At 41.1% G+C, this 19,322-nt stretch overlaps 2 long non-coding RNA genes across 3 annotated transcripts in view; one reads left to right on the top strand and one right to left on the bottom strand.

Moving 5' to 3' along the window:
- Nucleotides 1-19,322, top strand: part of LOC115296876 — a 39,171-nt gene that overhangs the window by 7,527 nt on the left and 12,322 nt on the right. The window contains exons 2-3 of one of the 2 annotated variants that reach the window (XR_003911113.1): nt 14,439-14,566; nt 18,987-19,316. This is a non-coding gene — a long non-coding RNA (uncharacterized LOC115296876). Of the gene's footprint in view, nt 1-14,438; nt 14,567-18,986; nt 19,317-19,322 lie in introns of those variants that run through there. The other variant, XR_003911114.1, reaches the window with a different exon arrangement.
- LOC115296875 overlaps nt 3,984-19,322 on the bottom strand; it is a 37,865-nt gene continuing 22,526 nt past the window's right edge. Inside the window, exons 2-4 of the long non-coding RNA XR_003911112.1 lie at nt 7,714-7,858; nt 6,461-6,535; nt 3,984-4,070 (exon numbers count right to left, since the gene is read on the bottom strand). This is a non-coding gene — a long non-coding RNA (uncharacterized LOC115296875). The remainder of the gene's footprint in view (nt 4,071-6,460; nt 6,536-7,713; nt 7,859-19,322) is intronic.

Here is a 19,322-nt window from a genome sequence, read left to right as displayed (position 1 = left end):
CTTCAGTTTCTTCCATAAGCATCCTATAGTGTTCAGCAAATAGGTCTTTTACCTCTTTGGTTAGGTTTATTCCTAGATATCTTACAGTTTTTGGTGCAGTTGTAAATGGGATTGATTCTCTTTCTGCTGCTTCATTATTGGTGTATAGAAGTGCAACAGATTACTGTACGTTGATTTTATATCCTGTGACTTTGCTGAATTCATGTATCAGTTCTAGCAAATTTTGGTTAAATATTTAAGGTCTTCCACGTAGAGTATCATATCATCTGCGAAGAGTGAAAGTTTGACTTCTTTCTTGCCAGTTTGTAAACCTTTTATTTCTTTTTGTTGTCTGATTGCTGAGGCTAGGACTTCTAGGCCTATGTTGAACAACGGTGATGAGAGTGAACATCCCTGTCGTGTTCCTGACCTTAGGGGGGAAGCTCTCAGCTTTTCCCCCCATTGAGGATGATATTAGCTATGTGTTTCTTGTATATGGCCTTTATGATGTTGAGGTATGTTTCTTCTACCCCTATTTTCTTGAGGGTTTTTTTTCTTATATCAAGAAAAGATGCTATATATTGTCAAAACCTTTTCCTGCATCTATTGAGAAGATCATATGATTCTTATCCTTTCTTTCATTAATGTGGTGTATCATGTTGATTTGCAAATATTGAACCAGTCCTGCTGCCCAGGAATAAATTCCACTTGGTCATGATGAATGATTCTTTTAATGTACTGTTGAATTCAATTTGCTAGTGTCTTGCTGAGAATTTTTGCATCCAGGTTCATCAGGGATAGTGGCTTGTAGTTCTCCTTTTTAGTGGGATCTTTGACTTTGGAATCAAGGCAATGGTGGCTTCATTCATAAATGAGTTTGGAAGCTTTCCTTCCATTTATATTTTTTAGAAACAGTTTGAGAAGAATAGGTATTTACTCTTCTTGAAATGTCTGCTAGTGTGCTCGCTTTGACAGAACGTATCTAAATGTCTGGTAGAATTCTCTCCGGAAGCCATCTGGCTCAGTACTCTCATTTTTTGGGAGATTTTTAATTACTGACTCAATTTCTTTGCTGGTTATGGATCTATTCAAACTTTCTATTTCTTTGTGTTTCAGTTTTGGTAATTTGTATGTTTCTAGAAATTTATCTGTTTCTTCCAGATTGCCTCATTTGTTGGCATATAATTTTTCATAGTATTTTCTTATAACTTTGTATTTCTGTGGTGTTGGATGTGATCTCTTCTCTTTCATTTGTGTTTTATCTATTTGGATCCTTTCTCTTTTTGATAAATCTAGCTAAGTGTTTATCAATTTTGCTAATTCTTTCACAGAACCAGCTCTTAATTTCATTGATCTGTTCTGGTTTTTTTGTTTCTGTATAATTTATTTCTGCTCTAGTTTTTATTATTTTCCTTATATTGCTGGCTTTAGGCCATTATTTTCTGTTCCTTTCCTAGCTCATTTAGGTGTAAGGTTAGATGGTGTATTGGGGATCTTTCTTGCTTCTTGAGATAGGCCTGAATCACAATATGCTTCACTCTTAGGACTGACTTTGCGGCATCCAAGGGGTTTGGACTGTTGTGTTTTTCTTTTCTTTGGGCTCCATGTATGTTTTCATTTCTTCTTTAATTTCCTGGTTAACCCATTCATTCTTTAGTAGGATGTTCTGTAATCTATGTGTATTTGAGGCTTTCCAAATGTTTTCTTGTGGTTAACTTCAAGTTTCATAGCATTGTGATCTGAAAATATGCATGGTATGATCTCGATCTTTTTGTACCTATTGAGGGTTGATTTATGACCAACCGTGTGATCTATTCTAGAGAATGTTCCATGTGCACTTGAGAAGATGTGTATTCTGCTGTTTTAGGGTGAAATGTTCTGAATGTGTATGTTAAGTCCATCTGGTCCAGTGTGTCATTCAAAGCTATTGTTTAATGTTGATTTTCTGCTTAGGTGATCTGTCCATTGCTATAAGTGGGCTTAAAATGCACTACTATTAATATATTATTACCAGTGGGTTTCTTCATGTTTGTGACTAATTGATTTCTGCATTTGGGTGCTTCCAGGTTGGCAGCATAAATATTTACAACTGTTAGATTTTCTTGATGGATATACTCCTTAATTATATAATGCCCTTCTTTATCTCTTGTTACAGTCTTTGTTTTAGAATCTAGTGTGTCTGGGATGCCTGGATGACTCACTTGGTTACACATCTGACTTCAGCTCAGGTCATGATCTCATAGTTTGTGAGGTTGCGCCCTGCATCAGGCTCTCTGCACAGAGACTGCTTCTGATCCTCTGTCCCCTCTCTCTGTCCCTCCCCCACTAACATTCTCTTTCTCTCTCCCTCTCAAAAATAAAAAAAAAAATAAATTCTAGTTTGTCTGATATAAGCATGGCTACACCATCTGTCTTCTGATATCCATTAACGTGATAGATGGTGCTCCATCCCCTCACTTTCAATCTGCAAGTGTCTTTAGGTCTAATGAGTCTCTTGTAGGCACATATAGATGGATCTCTTTTTATCCATTCTGATAACCTGTGTCTTTTGATTGGAGCATTTAGTCCATTTACATTCAGAGTGATTATTGAAAGACAGGAATTTAGTGCCATTGTGTTACCTGTAGAGTTGGTGTTTCTGGTGATGTTCTTTGGTCCTTTGTAATTTTTGTTGTTTTGGTCTCCTCCTCCTCCTCTGCCTCCTTCTCTTATTCTTCTTCCTCTTCTTCTTCCTCTCCTCCTCCCCCTCTCCCTCCTCCCCACTCAGAGAGTCCCCCTTAAAATTTCTTGCAGGGCTGGTTTAATGGTCACTAACTCCTTTAGATTTTGTCTGGGAAATTCTTTATCTCTCCTTCTATTCTGAATGACAGCCTTGCTGAATAAAGTATTCTCGGCTGCATATTCTTCACATTCAGCACATCGATTATTTCCTGCCACTCCCTTCTGGCCTGCCAAGTTCCAGTGGACAGGTCTGCTGCTAACTTTATGTGTCTACCCTTGTAGGTTAAAGGCCTTTTTATCTCTCACTGCTTTCAGAATTCTCTCTTTATCTTTGTGTTTTCCAAGTTTCACTACAATATGTTGTGATGTTGACCTCTTTTTGTTGGTTTTAAGGGGAGTTCTCTGTGCCTCTTGGACTTGAATGCCAGTTCCCTTCCCCAGATTAGGGAAGCTTTCAGCTATAATTTGTTCAAATAACCCTTTTCCTGCTCTTCTTCTTCTGAGACACCAAGATATTGTTTCATTTTATGGATTCACTAAGTTCCCTAAGTCTCCCCTATGCCTTAATAGTTTCCTTTTCCTGTTCTTTTCAGCTTGATTATTTTCTATAAGGATATCTTCTATGTCACCTGTTCTGTTTTCTGCTTCTTCAGTCTTCACTGTGACTGTATCCAGTCAGTTTTACCCCTCAGTTATAGCATTTTTATTTCAGCCTGACTAGTTTTTAGGTCTTTGATCTGCAGCAAGGGTTTCTGTGGTATCTTCTGTGCTTTTCTTCAAGCCCGGCTAGTAGTTTAATGACTGTTGTTCTAAGTTCTTGTTCAGATATATTGCCAAGCAACATTTGTTATTTCTTTTCCACCTCTCCACAGTTACTACAAGTGTATTCTTCATAGAATGGGCAGATTGCAACTATTATTAGTAATTGAAGAAAGGAAGGTTTTTACATTCAGAGTTTTTACAAAAATGGAATATGTAAGATGTTCAACTATATATCTTTGGCTTTAAAGTGTCCAAACAAAATTTTAAAAAGTGAAAAACTAATTGTATAATATTAAATGTTCACATTGATGTCAATGGGACTTTTTTTCTCATAAAGAATATACTTAGGAACTTGAAAAGTTTACAAAAGGGGGAGCAGGAAGAAAATACATAAGTGACCATGCTTTATCATTTTCCTGCATTTCACATTGCTGTGATGATTAATATATACATCGATTTATGCATCTGAACGTTTTTCAGTGACTCATCTGTTCACAGTTAAAATGTGGATTTCATCTCCTTTATTCCTCTTGAATTTAGTCATATCCCCAAGCACCCATCAACACACTGCTATGTGGAGACTGAGCTTCTGTCCATGGAGATGTTTACTGGAAAAGTAAAAGAAAAAAAGTTACCTTGCATCAGCTAAAGTTGGCCATTAGGCTTGCTTTTACTAAAGTGAAGATTTGCTCTCTTCAAGCATCCCAGCCCTGTCTGGATTCAGTGCACAATCCCATTTCAATACCCGTGATGGCACTGGGAACTGTCACAGCCGAATGCTCAGTGTAGACTGAGTCCTGGGAAATTACTGGATTGTTGGAAGTTATGTCCCTTTTTGGTAGCGCACATGCCTGTGAAAGTTAGCGGCAGTGTGACTCTAGACTCCATTATGTTCTTTTCCCCAGCTATGGCCTGCAATTAGTATTTCTTTCCTCCTTTTTAAATGCTTATTTATTTTCATGAGAGAGAGAGAGAGAGAGAGAGAGAGAGTGCAAGTGGGGGAGGGACAGAGAGAGAAAGAGACACAGAATCTAGAAGCAGGGTCCAGGCTCTGAAATGTCAGTACGAAGCCTGACTCAGGATTCAAACTCATAAACAGTGAGATCATGACATGAACTGAAGCTAGATGCTTAGCTGACTGAGCCAGCCAAGCACCTCACAATTAGTATTTCTGATATTAGAAACTGAAAATGCTGGTAAGCCACAGAAAGAAAAATCCTTTGGTTTGTGAGAGCTTCAAATTTCATTTCAGCCTTATTCCTTAATCACCCTGGAGGAAGAGCATCTATGAAAAATGGAAATATTGGGCCCTCGAGCCAATCTGTGAGAAGCTAAGTAGAAAAGGTCTGGAGCCAAAGACAGCCTCTTCACGGAGCTTCTGCACCCCCGTGCACAAAACACCCTGAGTGCAATGTTGAAATGAATGCATTTTATTTTGAGTATTAAACCTTAAATTTGAAGCCTTATTAAATCTTTTATTCACAAATGGTAACAGTAAAATGCCAAATTCCTTTAAAATTTTACATTTCCTAACCTTCCCGGCCTCTGGTCCTTTGAGGAGGCAGCCCTCTAAGGCAGTATTAAACCTTAAATTTGAAGCCTTATTAAATCTTTTATTCACAAATGGTAACAGTAAAATGCCAAATTCCTTTAAAATTTTACATTTCCTAACCTTCCCGGCCTCTGGTCCTTTGAGGAGGCAGCCCTCTAAGGCAGCAATTTCACGTCTAGTAGAAATTGGACGTGAACCATGTCTACAGATTTAAATTTTTTACAAATCACATTAGAGAAAATTAAGGGAAAAAAGGCGAAATTGATTATAACACTATTAATTTGACCTAATAAATCTCAAATAGTACTTTAATGTGTAATCAATATAAAACTTATAATGAAATATTTTACCTTTTTTTGTACTAAATCTTTGAAGTTCATTCTATTTTACACCTTCAGTACATCCTAACTAAGACTGGCCACATTCCAGGTGCTGAGGACTCGTATGTGTTGATAGGTATGCACACTGAGTGCAACAGTGAGGGCTCAGACTCCCCTTGACCCCCAGGAGGTGAAGTGTCACACTCCTTTCTCTCCTCTGCCAAAGGGGAGAAGAGACAGAGCACCCTGAGAGGAAGCAGAGGGGCACAAGCAAGAAGTTTCCCAAAATGGACACTGCTTCCCAACTGCGTCTTGGAGTGGGCCCATTCCCCCTTCCCAGAGATTAGACAGCAATGAAAGGGAGATGGCGCCCCAGGAGGAGGGAACTCCATGGCTTCAGACCTGTCCACAGTCGTGATGTCCAGAGTTTAGATTTGGAGGGAATAGATTAAGGGCAATTTTGTTATTTTGCCCTCTGGGCTTGGGTCCTACCGTCAGACTCTGGTCACGTATTTGCTCTGGCAGTGTGGGGCACTATGTGAGTTTAAGCACCAGTCACATACATGCTTGTCTACATGTACTTCCGTTTAACTCAGCGGATCCAGCATTAAATAAGGGAAGAAGTTGGAGCACCTGGATGGGCTCAGTCGGTTAAGCAACTGACTTTGGCTCAGGTCATGATCTCACAGTTCATGGGTTTGAGGCCCGCATCAGGCTCTCTACTTCTGTGCTGACAGCTCAGAGCCTGGAGCCTGCTTCAGATTCTGTGTCTCTCTCTCTCTGCCCTCTCTCACTTGTGCTCTCTTGCTCTTAAAAATAAATAAAACATTAAACTTTTTTTTTTAACTAAGGGAAGAAGGAAATCATCATCTATAGTACATCTGTCTGCTAAGTAACTTATAATTAATATATCATTGAATCTTGACATCCTGTCTGCAATTAATGTATGTATTATTAGCCATTGTATAAGAAACCACCCCAATACTTTAGCTCATGATTGAGCTGGGCAGCAGATTAGCCTGGGCTCATCAGGACTAATCTGGACTCTGCTGGACTCCTTCATGCATATGTGGTCAGCAGCTGGTTGACTGGGGGGCTCTGCTTCTGGGGATGAGCTGGCTGTCACCTGGGCACCTTGGTTCTCTTCCTCATGGTACCTCATTTTCCAGCCGGCTAACATTGGCTTGCATACAGCTGTGCTCTGAAAGAAAAGGCAGAAGCATCTAAGACCTTTTGAGCCCGTACCCCAAACTGGCACACTGCTGTCATACCCACTGCTTTCTGTTGGCTAGAGCAAGTAAGACCAGGCCTGATGCAAGATTAGGAGGAAGAGAGTCTGCCTCTCAGTGTGTGTGTATGTGGGGGGCAGCTATAAAATCACATTGCAAAGGGCGTGGACCACAAGGAGGAATGAAGAGTCCAGGCTGTTTTTGTAATTAGTATGCTTATGCTTTTTCTTGTAAATGAGGTTTATGTAACTGTTCCAAGTCAAGAAATTTTAGTCCGAAGCCCCACAGCTCCTAGGTGGCTGGGCAGGGACCCCATATCGTCTCCTCCTGACTACGGAGACCCCGCCTCCACTCCCTGCAGATCATATTGCATGCAGCTTCCCTGTCGCCCGAGGTTCTGGAAAGTGAGACTTCTGCATAGAAGAGGAATTCCTTTAAGATCTGCATCCATCTCGTACTCTTCATGTTGGGAATAATCCAGAGCATACTGAGTGAATTGGAAAGACTTGGAATAATTTAGGGAAATGGCTGAGGGCTGAGTTTAGGAAATCAAGTCTTCAGCAGTAGAGTTTTACTTTCTAATCATAAGAGAAATTTGAAAACATGTATAATGTACTCCACGTGTTTGCAAATTCTTTTCATCCCTTTTTGGTATCTGTAGGCTATTAATGATTTTCAACACAGACTAAATCAAACTGCTGTGCCCGAAGCAAGCTCTTATTCTGAAAGCAAGTGGCATAAAGATAGATCTGCTAAGAAGACATTTCCTCCTGTTGCAGTGTAGACAAAGAGCTGAGTAATCTGAGGTAGTCCTTAGATTTTAACAGGGCAGAGCTGTTTTCTAAGACCGCAGAGCACACGTGGAAATCACTTACAGCAAATGCATCCCTGGCCCTGAATCTGTGGCCCGCATCCCTAGCTGCACATTAAATCAGCTGGGGGGCCTTCGAAATTCACAGAACCCAAATCAACAGATCTTAAATCCTAATCCCTGGAGGGGGACCTGGGCATCATGGGGTTTTCTTTTTATAGCTCATCAGGTGACCACAGGCAAGGCTGAAACCGACATTGCTGGGTGCACTCACTGCGAATAGTTTTATCAGATCAAGTGTAAGAACGCTCGTTGCGGAGTGTAGCCTTTCAGTCTTACCTGCCGTCGCCTGCTCACTGTGCTGTGCATGAACAGACCTCTGCTGCTGGCTTTGTTCCTGTCAACACATCCCATGAGAAACAAGTGCGAAGTGCTGTGCTAGGTGTCCTGGTGTTGGTACACAGCTTTGGAAGGGAGGACTTTTCTGGAAAAAAAATAGCATCATAAAAAATCAAGCCATGCGACCTACCAAACTGAAGCAAAAATAGATCCTAGGAGTCACCCAAGGTTTGGGACATTCATTCTTGTAATATTAAAATCCATCTGATACGCCACGAGCAACCATGTTTTACTTTAAAACAAAACACAACCAAATGCTGCTATTTATTTTGAGATAGATACTGAGTGAGGATATTTATGCAAATATGTACTTAAATTTTAATTGACATAAATATGCATACAGGAATATGTGCAGAAACCATTCATGTAAACCTCAGCGAGTTACTGCAGGTTGAATACACTGTGTAACCAAGCACCTGAACCAGCTTCGCTCAGGCCCCCTGACAACCCTCTCCCTCCCTCTTTCACAAAGGCAACCCATGTCTTAAATGGCTAACACTGAAGATCACTCCAGAAAGTCGTCTGCTGCCTCTTTGCAGTCCATTCCTCCCCTCCCCTTATCCCTTGGCAACCACTGATCATTTTCCATCCTTCTAGTTTTTCCTTTTCTAGAATGTCATGTAAGAGGAATGATGTAATATATAGCTTTCTGAGTCTGACTTCCTCCACTTAGAGAAAAGCATCTATGATGCATCCTTGTCCTTGTGTGAATCAGCCATCCGTTCCTTTTGTTGCTGAGCGGTATCCTAGTGTCTGGATGTATCATGGGTTCTTCTTTCACTCACCTAGTGAAGGACACCTGGCTTATTTCCAGCTTTTGGCAATTATGGCTAAAGTGGCTACGCATAGTCACACACAAGACTTTAACATTAGTTTTCAGTTCACTTAACTAAATACTGAGGAGTGGAATATCTTGGTTATCTAATGTTTACCTTTACAAAAAATTGCTAAATTATCTTCTAAAGTCACTATCATTTTGCATTTCCAGCTTTAGTCATTCCAGATGCTCAAAAGCACTTGCTATTTGCAATTTTATTTTTTATTTTAGACATTTAAATTTTTTTTCTTAATGTTTATTTTTGAGAGAGAGAGAGAGAGAGAGAGAGAGAGAATGAGCAGGGGAGGGGCAGAGAGAAAGACACATACAGAATCTGAAGCAGGCTCCAGGCTCTGAGGTGTCAGTACAGAGCCTGACGTGGGGCTCGAACCCACTAACTATGAGATCATGACCTGAGCTGAAGTCAGACCCTTAACCAACAGCCACCCAGGCGCCCCCTAGACACTCTAATAGGTGTGTGGTGTCTCATTGTGGCCTCTGCTTCATTTTGAAGGAGAGTTCTGCTGAGTGAATGTGGAGTCCTCTGTTGACATTGACTTTTTTCCCTGCACTTTAAAGATATCATTTTGATTTGTCTCGTATTCTTGATGATGTATATCATCTGTCGTTCATATTATTCCTTGTATATAATGTGGTGTCCTTTCCTGACTGCTTTCAAGATTTTCTTACCATCTTTGGATCTTTGTAGTCTGACTATGATGCATTAGTTTTAGTATGATTTGTATTTTTTTTAACCTTCTTGGATCTAAAAATTTAGGTTTTCTACCGAGTTTTAGGCTAAAAAATTTTTTTTGTGTTTTTTATTCATTTTTTGAGAGAGAGAGAGAGACAGCTCGAGCAGGGGAGGGTCAGAGAGGGCGGGGGGAGATACAGAATCTGAAGCAGGCTCCAGGCTCTGAGCTAGCTGGTAGCACAGAGCCCGATGCAGGGCTCGAACCCACGAACCATGAGAGCATGACCTGAGCCAAAGTCAGATGCTTAACTGACTGAGCCCCAGGCGCCCCCCCCGAGTTTTAGGCTTTTAATTTTTGACAAGCTCAAAGGTAAATTCCTTTACATCTTATCATCTTTCTAACCTTTTTATAATTTCCATTTCTCTGTTGAGTTTCCACATCTGTTCATTAATTATGAGTGCCAGAGTCCAGCTCCAGCAGGTCCAGGGCTCCCTGAAGGATGGACGGTGTCGGCGAAAAGGAGTGAGAGCCGCGGCTTCTTTCTCTTCACCAGGCAGGCGACCCTGCTCTGCTGGCTGGCATCTCTGCACTGATGGGAGAGTCAGCCTTACTTATGGAAAAAATGTATGGGGTACAAAACAGAAGTGGCAATTGTCTTAGACAATAATTTCTGATAACAAATTCTTTGGTATGTAAAAATTTCCCAGAACATAGATAGGCGGAAGACTCATGCATAACCTTGATCAGTAGGTGACTAGGTGTTTATCATATGGGGAAGGGAGGGATCTTTAGCATTCAAGTACAAGGTGATGTTTTTTAGCATAGCAAAGGCAAAAGTTAGTTCTTTTATGAGCAGGGGGCAATGGCCTGTTTTCTGAGGGGAGGAAAAATGGGTTTTCTCAGGAAATGTAACATTTGCTCCTATAATCACAAAAGAAGAAACTCCTGTAACAAGTTTTTTCGCAAGGTACAATTCTTACAAGGTATTTTTAGCATAAGAAGGCAAGTCACTCCTGATATCAGTTAGTCAGGCGCCTTGGGGGTCGGTTGCTCCAGCAGAAATTGAGTGGGGCTGAGTGGGTGCAGACGCCGGTCGCTGTCTGACGGTGGGAGGCCTTGCAAACCCGCCTTACTTCAGAGATGGCTCCCAACCTATGAGGACATTTTTCTTTATCCCCAGGAACAATTTTGTAGTAGCTGCTTTTAAATTTTTATTAATGTTTATTTATTTTTGAGAGAGACAGAGTACAAGCCCAGGAGGGGCAGAGAGAGAGGGAGACACAGAATCCGAAGCAGGCGCCAGGCTCTGAGCTGTTAGCACAGAGCCTGACGCGAGGCTCAAACTCATGAACTGCAAGATCATGACCTGAGCCAAAGTCAGATGCTTAAGCAACTGAGCCACCCAGGCGCCCCTAAAAGTGGCTGATTTGAAATCCTTGTCTGCTAACTGCAGCATCTTGGATATCTTAGGGACAGTTTCCACTGCCTGCTTTTTGTTTTGTGTACGAAATAAATTTTCTTGTTTCTTCACAATCTCATGATTTTAAAAAATTTTATACTAGACATTATCAAGGATAGTTATAGAGACTTTGGATTTTGTTGTATTTCTTTGAAGAGAGGTAGTTTCCTAGCACAGAGTTAACTTGTGCTCAAAACCTCACCTACAGAAGATATGGCCAAAATCCTCTTTGAGGCTGGGTCCCCTAAAAGATGTTCTGCACATATGTGATTTAAAGATCTATCCCTTACTTAGGGAAAACTTACATATATATTTTGGAATTTACCCCTTTGTGGCTCCCTCCCTTCCAGAATTTCTCCCCTAACTTTCCAGCTACTCTGCTACTGGCACCACAAGTAAGACTGGTTTTCTACCTACCGGGGCCATGCCCAGATTGTGAAGTACTTTGAGGCAAAAAGACTCAAGCTTGCAAATGACTCCTGTTGCAGTTCCCATCGTTCAAGGGTAGACTCCTTTCTCTTCTGCGTGCTTTCTGGAGATAGATACCCATGTATCTTATGTGTATTATATATAGGTACATATTTCTATATAACAATACATAACATTTTATCTGGATTTTATCATTGTCATCTGTGAGAGTTAGTTCATAGACTATATCACCATTACTGGAAGCCAGGACCCCAGTTTCTCAATTTTGTTTTCTTTTTAAATATATAAATGGAATTATACAGCTGTATACTTTGGCATCTGGTTTCATTTCTGCAACATTATGATGGTGATATTTATCAATGCATTGTATGTAGCCATAATTTGTTCATTTTTTAATACACCATTTGTTTTTAAATATTGTGGTAAAATACACACAACATAAAATTTACCACTTTAAGCATTTTAAGTGTACAGTTCAGTATCATTAAGTACATTCACATTTTTATGCAACCATCACCTCCATCCATGCACAGAATTTTTTTCATCCTGTAAAACTCAAGCTCTGTGCCCATTGAACAGTCACTTCCCATTCCCACCTCCCTTCAGCTGCTGGCAGCCACAATTCTCCTTTCTGACTTGTAAATTTGACCAGTCTAGGGACTTCATATGTGTAGAATCATACAGTATTTGGGTTTTTTCAGACTACTTTATTGTAGCATATGTCCAAATTTCCTCTCTTTTTAAGGCTGGATAATATTCTATTGTATGTATTACCACATTTTATCAGTTCATCCATTGATGGACATCTGGGTTTCTTCCACCTTTTGGATATTGGCAAAATGCTGCTATAAACATATGTATACATATATATCAGTGTCCCTGATTTTAATTCTGTTGGGTTAATACACAGAAGTGGAATTATTGGATCATATGATAATCTTACTTTTAATATTTTGAGGAATCACCATACATTTTCCATAGTGGATGCATCTCCTTACATTCCCACCAGCAGTGCACAAGTGATCCAATTTCTCTACATCTCTCATTTTGTGTTTGTTTGTTTGTTTGTTTGTTTGTTTTAAAAAATAGTCATTCTGGGGTACCTTGGGCAGCTCAGTCAGTTAAGCATCTGGCGTTTGATTTTAGCTCAGGTTGTGATCTCACGGTTTGTGAGTTCAAGCCCTGCCTCAGACTCCACACTGACATCATGGAAACTGCTTGAGATTCTCTCTCTTCCTCTCTCTCTGCCCCTCCCCCGCTTACATTTCCCTAATAATAAGTGATACCGAACATCTACTCATGTGCTTATGTGTCTTTTTTTTTTTTTTTTTTTGGAGAAACATCTGTTCAAGTCCTTTGCCTATTTTTGTTTTTTTAAGTAGGCTTCACATCTAGCCCAGAACCCCATGTGGGACTTACACTCATGGACCTGAGCTGAGATCAAGAGTTAGACACTTAACCAACTGAGCCACCCAGACACTGCTGTCCATCTTTTTATCAAGTTTTTATTGTTGTTGTTGAATTTGAATCTTCTTTTTTTCTTACATGAATATAGCTAAAAATTTATCAAGTTTGTTTATCTTTGGTTTCACTGATTTTCTATTCTCAATTTTATTTATCTCTGCTCTAATCTTTATTTCCTTCCAACTACTAGATTTTACTTCTTTTTCTAATTCTTTAAATTGTAATGTTAGGGTATTGATTTGCGATTTCCCTTTGTAATAGAAAAATTTGTAGATATAAATTTCTCCACTAGCACTGGTTTTGCTGGGCCCATGAGTTTTGGTATATGGTGTTCCTTGTTTTCATGCATCTCTAAGTATTTTCTAATTCCCCTTACGATTTCTTCTTTGTCCCATTGGTTATTTAAGAGTGTGTTGTCAGGGTGCCTGGGTGGTTCAGTCAGGTAAGCCCCCGACTTCTGTTCAGGTCATGATCTCACGGTTCGTGGGTTCAAGCCCTGCATCAGGCTCTGTGCTGGTAGTTCAGAGCCTGGAGCCTGCTTCAGATTCTGTGTCTCCCTCTCTCTCTGATCCTTCCCTGCTCATGCTCTGTTTTTCTCTGTCGCAATAATAAATAAAACATTAAAAAAAAATTTAAGTGTGTTGTTTAATTTCTACAAATTTGTGAATTTTCTAGATTTCCTTCTGCATTAATTTCTAACTTTATCCATTGTGGTCAGAGAAGATACTATCTGTGATAGATATCTTTTAAAATACATTGTGATTTATCAGTGGTTTAACATATGTGGCTAATCCTGGAGAATGTCCCACATGTACTTAAGAAGAATGTATATTGTTATTGTTGGGAAGAATGTTACATATATGTCTATTACACATAGTTGGCTTATCATTTGTTCAGATTCCCTATTTTCTTATCATCTGCCTGGTGATTCTATCCATTATTGAGAGTGAGTTATTGAAGTCTTCAATTATTATTGTAGAACTCTCTATTTCTCCCTTCGATTCTATCAATTTTTGCTTCAAATATTTCATTGGTTTGTTGTTATGTACATAAATGTTTGTGATTGTTCTGCTGTCTTGCTGTATTGAATCTTTTGTTAGTATTTTCCCTACTGATATTCTATTTCAATTGCATTGATTTCTTCTCTAATTTTGTCATTTGCTTTGGATATAACTTGCTCTTCTTTTTATAGTTTCCTAAAATGGATGTTTAAATTACTGATTTTAGATCTTCTTTTCTAATATTTATACATTCAATGATATGAATTTCCCTTGATACTTACACTTTTGATAAGTTGTATTTTCATTTTCATTTAGTTCAGTTATTTTTAAATTTCTCTTGATGCTTCTTTGACCCATGTGTTATTTAGAAACATGCTGTTTAATCTCCAAGTATTTAATGATTTTTCCACTATCTTTCCATTGTTTATTTCCACTTGAATTCCACCATGGCCTGAGAGCATACTTTGTGTGATTGCTATTCTTTAAATTCGGTAAGGTGTGTTTTATGGCACAGAATGTGGCATAGGTTGTTGAATATTTTATGTGAGCTTGAGAAGGATGTATAGTGTAAGATCTGCTTCCCCTGAAGTAGTCAATTAGAGCTAGCTGATTGATTATGCTTTCCATACGTCCTTACTGACATTCAGCCTGGAGGGTTTGTCAATTACTGATTGAATGTTGTTGACGTCTCCAACTATAATCGTGAATTCATCTATTTCAACTTGCACTTCTGTCAGTTCCTACCTTGCATATTTTGATGCTTTATTATTAAGATTAAGGATTGTTGTGTATCCTTGCAGAATTTCTCACCGTGCTATCACCTATGACCCAGCTTGAGAAACACAGCCTCCTACGTGGACACAAAGCCCTGAGCTCAATGGTGCTGCCTGTGTACAAGCTGCATCAGATAACATCTCCTGCCCCTACGGTAATGAAAACCTATGTTGGGATAGGAAACTGGAAAAAATCTATAGGGCAAGGTGGTGCTTAATCAAGTAGGTCCTAGAGATGTTCAAAGAAGGGAAAATCACAGGAGGAGGAAACCGAGAGATCTTATTGGATGGATAAGATTTAGTAGAGGGAATAATGGCACCTTAACCAAGGTAGGGCAATGAACATAGTCAATTTAGAGATATTGGTGAATTCATTCTAGTTTTACCTGCATCCATAATTTTTTTTTTATTTTTTTTAATGTTTTATTTTTGAAAGAGAGAGAGAGAGCATGAGCAGAAGAAGGTCAGAGAGAGAGGGAGACACAGAATCTGAAGACAGGCTCCCGGCTCTGAGCTAGCTGTCAGCACAGAGCCCGATGCGGGGCTTTAACCCACGAACTGTGAGATCATGACCTGGGCCAAAGCCAGACACTCAACCAACTAAGCCACCCAGGTGCCGCTGCATTCATAATTTTGTACCAGACCTCTGTTGTTAGGAGAAATTGAACTCAGGTAAGCCACATGACTTATTTTAAAAACTGGTATGCTACAGTGACTTTAAAGTATTTCACGAGGCTTTCCACCCATATTACAATAGAAGTACCTTCTATCAACTTGTTTGAGTTGGTTAGCCATACATTTTTTTTTTTTTACAGAAAATGTATGTGTGTTTAGAAATCGGTCAGGTCACATAAGCAGATAAGGCTGCAGTGTAACTAAAGTCCGCACTCTGATATCCGTGACTGTGTCCACCACCTAGAAGAGGACCATTTGGAACTGTATGTTCTGACATCACAGCCCTGATGGTAGCCCTAGAGACTTTGCCTCATGCTAACTTCTCAGCCGGGGCACTTCCTCTGTTCAAGGCCAATGGTAGCGGATTTCACCATGGCCGTCCTCCATAGCAAAGTCTGGCTGGGAAAGGTTTATAAGGTAATATCCGGAAACAACAATGGGGAAAGAAGAGCCCTTTAGCATAAAATAGCCCATCTGCAGTAAGTAAACCTCCCCAGTGTTGACAGATTCACAGAGCAATGTTCTAGGCCTCAGAGCTCAGTGGAAAAAATGTTCACCAGGAGAATAGTTTAGAAATCATTTTTCCTATAAAAGGATTCCTAACTCAGTATATGCCATATCTTAAAAGCCAACAGGAAAAAAAAAAAGCACCAGGACACCATAAATACGCTCATATCAGTTATACTTCAAATCTATAAATCAACAGAGGTTTGAAGGACCCGAAGGACCAGCTTAGGAAACTGAGGCAGAGGTTGCCCATTGTCATATGGGAGCTCTTGGGATAGAGCGGCCAGAACCTGGACCTCCTGAGTCTCAAGCTATTGATCTCTCCTGACGTGCGATTGCGGAAGAGCCTGAGTCCAGGCCTGCATGTTAGAGAAGGCAGGAAAAGGGGGACTCCTTCCTGCATGTTACTGACGTTCAAAACAGCAATAGGGCTGCTCTGCAAAACCACACCCTTACTCTCTAGCCATGTTCTCAAAGAACTGTGCTCACAGTGGGTTGGGCAGAAGGGCTGAGAGGGAGAGAGAAGGAGCAATCTTCTGCCAAAATTAAAATATTTTCCCACATCCTTCAACAAATAAATATGAAAGGTATAAATTTAGTTATTTAAGGATCTATTAAGATCATGCAATATGACTTAGGAAACATATATTTGATCACACTTCTCAGATATATTTGGTCTTTTCCCACAGTTCCTGAAAATGCTTCAGAGCCACAAATGGGTGTCTTGTTATTAATGAGGTGAATTTTGGACCCCACCCAAGGGCAAGGGGCTGGCTGCCAAGAAGACCGACCTTGTGATTAAAGGGTTGGAATTTTTAGTCCCACCTCTGGAAAGGAGAGAAGAGCTACAGCTTGAATCAGCCAATGGCCAGTGACTTAGTCAATCATGTCTATGCAGTGATACCTCCATAAAAACCCAAGAGAACAGCTTTTGGGCCTTTTTTTCTTATAAAGACCTTACCCACTTGGGAAACCGAAATGCTTCCATAGGCCACCATTTTCCACCCAAACTCCATGAGGACAGAAGCTTCTTAGTTCAGGACCTTGCCCCATGGGTCTCTGCATCCGGCTGTTGATCTATATCCTTTATCATATCCCTTAATAAAATGGTAAATGTAAGTTAGCGTGTCTCTGAGTTCTGTGAGCCACTCTAGTGAATTAATCCAACCAGAGGAGGCGTCACAGGAACCCTCAGCCCGTAGCGGGCGGTGAGAAGCACTGGTAACTGGTGCTCGGGCCTGGCATTTGAAGTCGGGAGTGGGAGGCCTTTTGGTGCGACCGAATGAACCTTAGCCTGTGGAATCTGATGCTGTCTTCTGGTAGACAGTGTCAGGATTGCATTGAATTCTCAATGAATTGCTGGAGAATTGTTTGGTGGTATGCATGGGGAGTGCACCCACACATGGGAATTGGATCTGGGAACCCTAAAAGAAATCAGGATTTTAAGAGGACCTGCAAAGAGTAGCATGAATTTCATCTTCCCTGCCTAATTTCCCAAAATGGTAGAAAACTTGGGTGCATAAAATTTTCCAAGATGCTATTAAAAATTAACCTATACAAACCAGGAGTCAGTATGTTGTTTCAGTAAAGCCCAGAATAATGTCAAAACCCACTGGAACCCATCAATCAAGTGGAAATCAACGCAAGGCAAGGGGAGATGCAGGTGTAGCTGTCCCCTGCCCGTCCCCCCAACTTTCTATTCTCAAGTGAGGCAGACTGCAGGCTGACGCCAGGATGAAAGGCAAGAAAGGAGGAAAAGGTCAACTCAGAGCTGAACGGCATGCGGGGACTCAGGCTGCAGCCGCAAACCCTACGGGTGATCTTCACCCTCCGCAACGTGACCTTTTCTATGTGTTCCTCTCTTCGCCAACCAGCTTCACAAACTAGGGGGATTTCACATCGAAGAACAGAAAAACTGTGAAATAATAACTGGCACCATTAGCACAGAACTGATTAAAAGAAAGATAGTTTTTTTTTTTTTAAGTGTTAGGTTTTCTTCCTTCCTTGTTTTTCCAGGGTGGGAGTTAGCTGAGCGCTAGAAAGCTATGATCTTCCCTGAGAGTGTCAAATGTGCCATCACCCCAGCATAAGGAGCAGGTGCACCTGTGAGGGGCCTGGGCTGATTGACCATTCTCATGGTTCTCTTTTCACAAGCTTGTCAGTATTTCACGTGTGTAATGCCCTTAATCCCAGGTCTGGCCACCAGTGGTCAGCTGTACTAACTAGTTGAATCCATAAAAGAGTATACAGGGCTATTTATTATAATTAAGAAAATCATTTACAAAATTTCATCCCTAAGCATATAAATCATGGCATCTTTCTAAACAAATGAATAATTTTTTATGGCAAGACTGAAAATACACGCAAAATATTTCTGACACTTGTTCTAGGAACGTGTTGCTTACACTCTAGAAAGATAACACACCCTACAGTAAACCACAAGAGATGCTTGTGGCCTCTGCTTTTCAGCAAGTGAGTGATCCTTGGTACTCCTGATGCCAGGAGGAGGCTGGGAGGAGGCCAGCCACTGCACCGGGAGGCTGGCAAAGCAGGTGGGGATCATGCCAGTGCCTGACCGCCCCTGGATGGCAGAGCGGGCGGGACTCAGCTACCCATTGAGTGCACTTCAGATAGTATCAAGGAGGCAAAAATAATAAGGCACCACTCCGGCAAGTTTCTTAGCTGCAGTATTCAAGTTAGAAATAGATTGGGTCAGGGGCGCCTGGGTGGTTCAGATGGTTAAGCCTCTGACTTCGGCTCAGGTCATGATCAAGAAATAGTTTGGGTTATGGAGCACCTGGGTGGCTCAGTTGGTTGAGCCTCTGACTTCCCCTCAAGTCATAATCTTGTGGGTTTGTGAGTTTGAGCCCTGCTTCAGGCTCTCTACTTTCAGCACAGAGTGCGCTTCAGATCCCCTGTGCCCCCACCCCCAGCCCTCCCCTGCTGGTTCTTTCTCTCTCTCAAAATAATAAATTTTAAAATAGATTTGCTTCAAGTGCTCTGGCACACAGTATGTCAGCAATTCCTCTTGTGTTTTACTGAGAAAAAAATGTCAGATTTAAAAACATCTACTGGGACCTGGGTGGCTCAGTCGGTTGAGCATCGGGCTTAGGCTCAGGTTAAGATCTCACGATTTCCGGGGTTTGAGCCCCATGTCGGGCTCTGTGCTGACAGCTCAGAGCCTGGAGCCTGCTTCGGAATCTGTATCTCCCTCTCTCTCTGACTCTCCCCTGCTCATGCTGTTTCTCTCTGTCTCTCAAAAAAAAAAAAAAAAGAAAATTTTAAGACATCTACTAGAGCTGCCAGCTTGCAAGAGGATGAAATCATGCCATGTATCTATGGAACAGACAAGCAACATAGAAACATTCCTTTTTTTTTTTTTTTTTTTTTAAGCTAAAAAGACTAACCAAACCGAAATGGAATGTTATGGAAGGTGAAAGCCATATGTGAACAGCGCTCGATGTCGCGGGCTCCGCACCTGCGAGGCGCACGGGAGGCACGAGGAACCAGCTGCTTGCCGGGCTGGCTGGCAAACGCCTTCCCGCGGCAGAATGGCAGTCTCTCCACACGACAGTCGGAGGAGGCAGGGAAGTGACACCGGAAATATGTGGCCCGTCCTCAGTGGAAAGTCGGTCTGACTCCCGGCGACTGCGCGCGGCAGCCTCAGCGCCCGGGCTCCCAGAAGCAGGCCTGCACCTCGGGGGCCCAGAGAGACAGGGAAAGGCCGGA

Source organism: Suricata suricatta, chromosome 7 (assembly GCF_006229205.1).
Source record: "Suricata suricatta isolate VVHF042 chromosome 7, meerkat_22Aug2017_6uvM2_HiC, whole genome shotgun sequence".
Lineage (NCBI taxonomy): Eukaryota > Metazoa > Chordata > Mammalia > Carnivora > Herpestidae > Suricata > Suricata suricatta.
The sequence above is the reverse complement of the archived record's forward strand: the minus strand, read 5'-3'. Positions and strand labels throughout refer to the sequence as shown.